Source organism: Musca domestica, unplaced genomic scaffold (assembly GCF_030504385.1).
Source record: "Musca domestica strain aabys unplaced genomic scaffold, Musca_domestica.polishedcontigs.V.1.1 55, whole genome shotgun sequence".
In the NCBI taxonomy this organism is placed as follows: Eukaryota; Metazoa; Arthropoda; class Insecta; order Diptera; family Muscidae; genus Musca; species Musca domestica.
The window spans coordinates 4,408,559-4,413,886 of NW_026712355.1; the positions used below are offsets into that span (position 1 = coordinate 4,408,559).

At 31.1% G+C, this 5,328-nt stretch overlaps 2 long non-coding RNA genes across 2 annotated transcripts; one reads left to right on the forward strand and one right to left on the reverse strand.

Moving 5' to 3' along the window:
• The first annotated feature begins 1,825 nt into the window (after positions 1–1,825).
• Positions 1,826–2,501, forward strand: LOC131805431 (uncharacterized). Its single transcript, XR_009343684.1, has 2 exons — positions 1,826–2,115; positions 2,189–2,501. It is a non-coding gene; the product is annotated as an uncharacterized LOC131805431 (long non-coding RNA).
• Positions 2,219–2,883, reverse strand: LOC131805430 (uncharacterized). The gene is made up of 3 exons (XR_009343683.1): positions 2,632–2,883; positions 2,460–2,571; positions 2,219–2,404 (listed from the first exon to the last, which is right to left on the reverse strand). It is a non-coding gene; the product is annotated as an uncharacterized LOC131805430 (long non-coding RNA).
• Between the last annotated feature and the right edge of the window lie 2,445 nt (positions 2,884–5,328).

Here is a 5,328-nt window from a genome sequence, read left to right on the forward strand (position 1 = left end):
CTAATGTTTATATAGCTTTGACTTTATTTTGGTGTATTTTATCAAAACTATGAAAAATGTCGGAACCATGAAAATAACAACAGCAAAAAAAAATTGGAAATATTGAAGCCATTTCCGACACTAGTAAAATCTCTTCGGTTTTTTTTTAATTTTTTCCAGAGGTAGGTATTTTGATTCCGGGAAACTATTAATATAATTCCGCAGATTTTTGACTCAAAAGTCCGGATTCAAGACCCGGGCTAGACCCGGATATACTTACCCGATATAGGCTATACCTATATTGCTTATGAAAATACCTATTCACATTATGGGACCGAAGGCCGGGTACTTACAACTGTTAAATTTAGAAAACTTTAGTTCGCGTAGCCGGTTGAGCATACCCAGAAAAGAATATCTCTGGACCCAGAAAAGGTATTAGCACAAATTGTAGCAATTTGGAAAGGTAAGAGTGACAGCTATAATTTGGCATCGATTTTGTTAACCTCCATAATAATATTTAATATTTAAGGAGTTATGGCCATTTTAAAGTTTTCATTAATTCACTCTTAAAAAAGTGATCACAAATAATAGCTAAAAACGCTGAAAACTCAATATTTAAGGAGTTATGGCCATTTTAAAGTTTTCATTAATTCACTCTTAAAAAAGTGATCACAAATTATAGCTAAAAACGCTGAAAACTCAATATTTAAGGAGTTATGGCCATTTTAAAGTTTTCATTAATTCACTCTTAAAAAAGTGATCACAAATAATAGCTAAAAATGCTGAAAACTCAATATTTAAAGAGTTATGGCCATTTAAAAGTTTTCATTAATTCACTCTTTAAAAAGTGATCACAAATTATAGCTAAAAACGCTGAAAACTCAATATTTAAGGAGTTATGGCCATTTTAAAGTTTTCATTAATTCGTGCTTAAAAAAGTGATCACAAATAATAGCTAAAAACGCTGAAAACTCAATATTTAAAGAGTTATGGCCATTTAAAAGTTTTCATTAATTCACTCTTTAAAAAGTGATCACAAATTATAGCTAAAAACGCTGAAAACTCAATATTTAAGGAGTTATGGCCATTTTAAAGTTTTCATTAATTCACTCTTAAAAAAGTGATCACAAATAATAGCTAAAAACGCTGAAAACTCAATATTTAAGGAGTTATGGCTGTATGGTCAGTGACCATACTTTTGGTCGCTACTGTGCGTTTGAATTTTAAATTTTTCGGCTAGCGGTACACAATATGTACATTGGTGCATATTAACAAATACATGCATACGTGCTGCCGCTAGCCAAGCACTTTCCAATAAATCCTGGAATATTCAACAGCTCTGGCAGCCCAAAGCCAGAATATTCCCGGTCAGTTCGTCAAACATCTTGAGAGCGACAACATACAAATCGAGTGCCCCGTGAATCGTCAAGTGCCCGCGAAAATCATCAAATCGAATCGTGAAGCAAACTAGTTAAAAATTAAATTTAAAATTACATTACACAGCATTACATTATAAAGAACAACATTAACACTGTACAAACACCAAAAAAATTGAATTACAACATTGTACACAATTAACATAAAACAAATTCTAAATTAAACAAATTAAGTTACAACAAACAAAATTATACATTAAACGAATCAAACATTTGTACATACACACAAACAACAAAGATTTGAATTACAATAAAACAACACATGAAATACAATTACAAATTAAATATCTAATAAATTATACAAAAAAAAGGAAAAAAGGTCAAAGGTAAAGTTAAAAACATTTGGTCCTTGACGAGCCAGATTGTGTTTTTTAATAAATAAATTAAAAAAAGTGCAAGTGAAGTGAAATTAACAGCCAGTTCCACGATATCGAAAGAACACGTTCGCACAACTTTTACACGACAAACAGCTGATTTCCGTTCCACTAAAATCTATCAGAACGAAAATTTGCACGAAAATCAAAGCGAACGAAAACGTAAGCATTTCAGTGTAATTTTGCGTTCCACTATCTTTTTTCTTTCGTACGCATGCGAACACAAATGTCAAAATCAGTCACTTGTGTGTTTGCTATCGTATAATAACAATTAAGGAAAATTGTTTTAACATAAACATTGCTTGATTGAAAATGGAAACAAAAATGTAAGTAAAAATAATAAATGCAATTTAATATGTGAACAACAAATATATATTTTTTTTATTCTCTCAATTCCAGCACGAAAAAATCATCAACTACACAGCCGCGGGCACTAGTTGAGTGAATGGAGGAGAATCCTGTGTTCGCCAGAGGAATGCCAATTTTTGGAAGCAGCAGAAGAAGTTTTAAATCGGGGCGGATTTGGGTAGTTCTGCAACCGGGCACCCACTTCTCTTCCATCATATCCAAAAGAGCCCGAAAACTTCCTTCGACACACGAAAGTTGGCCACAAACCTAGAAAAAATCATTTTTTATTATTTCAAAAATGTAAAAATACAATCATACTTACTGGTTGTTAGGTACTTCAAATAAATTCGAAGCATCTCTTAAATGCCTCCGTGGCACATTTCGAACCTCCTCCATAAAAAATAGGGCTACGGAAATATTCTTTTTTTTATTTTCTAAGAGCTCAAATAGTTTGAACACAATCACTAGAAATTTTATTTTGTTTGTTTATTTACAATTTGTTTGTTTACAACTGAAATGTCAGTTGAGACAGAGCCACTGCTGCTTTTTCGCGTTTAAATTAGACATTTGACGCTTTTTTTGCTTTATTTCGCGATTAATTTTTCCAAAAAAATATTTAGCAACACTGAATCACGTAAGGCTATGCGAAAGAAAGAACGAAAGTTAGTGGAACGCATTCTTATACGAAAGTGAGTGAGTAGCCTTCGTTCGCACAAATTTTCTTTCGAGATCGTGGAACAGGCTGTAAGATACAATATAAAAAATTTCATAATAAGTGAACTGACTCATAAGTGAACGGTACTCATAAGTGAACAATAAAAATTGAACAACAAAAAGAAACCAAAGCAAACAGTGAGTGAACAATAAATCAAAAAATGAAAATACATTCAACAAAAGTGTTATAACAAAAAACAAAGTGGAAAAAAAAGACATCCAAAAAAGAACAAAAAATAAGTGTTTCAACAAAACAGTAGACCCTGGCAAAACACACACACATGCATACGAATACAGAACAGTGATCAGTGGAAAGCAATAGTGATAAAGCAACAATATACGAATGAGAGACCAGTGGAAAAATTAAAAAGAAAAAAAAAAGTAAACCACAGTGGGTCCAAACAGAAAAAAATTTTTAAAATTTATTAATTTTATAATTAAAAAAATAATAATAATAATAAAAATAGTGAATAATAAATTTATTATATCCACAGAAAAATAACAAGCAGCAAGCAAAACGACAATTAAAAAGACACAACGGTTCGGGTATAACAAACAAAAACCAACAAAACAACCCAGACTCAACAGAAGGAAGAAGAAGAACCGAGGGGTAACACAACACATTCCCAACTTTACAAAGAGAGGCAAAGTGAGTACGAATGACATTTTTTTGTGCTTTTGAGCGTGAAATCGAGAAAGGATTGCAGTGTGCGGCTAAATTTGACACCGACACTGTGCCTTTAGATGATAGAAACGCTGTTTTCTACATATAATTTGACACCCATTGACACAATTGACCCAAACTCAGCGTTATTTGGGATCTTGGACTGATGTTGACCCTTTATTTAGACCTGGGGAATACACAAATACGTCCTTATTTACACATACACACAAACATCTAGATTTCTTTCAAAAAATAGTTGGAAATTGTGGAAAATAGTTTCCAAATTATGGAAACTAACCCGTAAATTGTTAAATTGAGAACATTTTATGGAAAATTTGGAATTTCTCTCCGTCGTTTTGTGGAAAGCTGGAAAGTTAAGACTCTCTTTTGAAACTTATTTGTCTGTCCGTTTACAGTGGGACCTTTGACAAATCAACACACCCTTATTAAATATAAAATTTTTGTGCCATTTTGAAAAAAAAAAAAAAAAAAACTTATTTATTTACATGTTTTGGAAAAATCAATGCTTGTTTTTGGAAACTTGCCCTCTCGTTTTGTGGAATAATCCATTTACATTTAACTTGCGATCTTTGGAAACCAATTTTGGCGCAAATTATGGCGTCATAATTGCGGTACAACAACTTAGAAAAATTATCAGACATTTTGCTAAATATTTTACATACCAAAAACAACACGAAATCTACGTGGAATATTATGGCGCAATTTTTTGGCGTCATAATTTACCAATACAAATAACCTTGCTATCGTACATATTTTGTGTGGAAATTTTCTTTTGAAAAATTGCTGGTTACCCCCTGACACATACATACATCCACAAGAAATATTTTGCATCAACACAGACACATCGGAATATCACTAAATAATTATAAACGCCATTTTGAGAAAAAGTTATTTTGGAAATTCTTGGAAATAAGACCTGTCTTTTAAACATACAAGAAGTTATCATAAACTTCTTTTGGCGGAAAAGCACCAACATTTTTAAGGTTAACTAACCTTAAAAATTGCAAAGTCAAATTTTTTAATCTTACATATGAACATAATTACTTATGAGGCTGTGAATACATCGTCTTATCTTTTCTGGTATTTTTTCTCAAAATTTTTGGAAAAAAAAATCCATATCACTTTTAAATCATACATTTCATCTTGGGGTACATAGAAAAATTTCTGGAGAGACACTTTTACATTTATGCGTATTTTTTTGGATTTTCGACAAAATTATCTACTTTTTGGAATTTTGATTGAATGAACAAATTTGAAAACTTAAGATACGATTTCTGACTCAACAGTTTTTACGAATAAGTCATTTTTGTCGAAGTCTCAAAAAAATATATTTTTTAAACAATTTTTTAAATATTTTTGGAAACGTTTTGGAATTTTTATTCTGGTGAACGGCTGGCACTTGACCCAAAAATATTTGCTGATTCTCTATAATATTCTAAAAAATCGGTGCTGCGATAATCTAATCTGCGACCCACAATATTTCTTTTTATGAAAGAAAAAATATATCTAAAATTTTAAACAATTTGGAAACCTATTTGCCGCATAAATTACTAAATATATCACAATTCTGTGGAATTACAATTTTTGAAGAAACTTGGAAGAAGAAATTGCAAAAAAAATTATTTATCCAAATCTAGCGTTTATAGAGTATTTGTTGACTCAGACAAATATTCAAAAGTTTTTTATATTTGGATAATTTCCAATTGAATTTGCTGAAAAAGTGAACCCTCGCTTGCAAAAAAATTAAATTTTTTGACCCAAATTTTTTTGTTGTCAAACAGTTTGCTGGGAA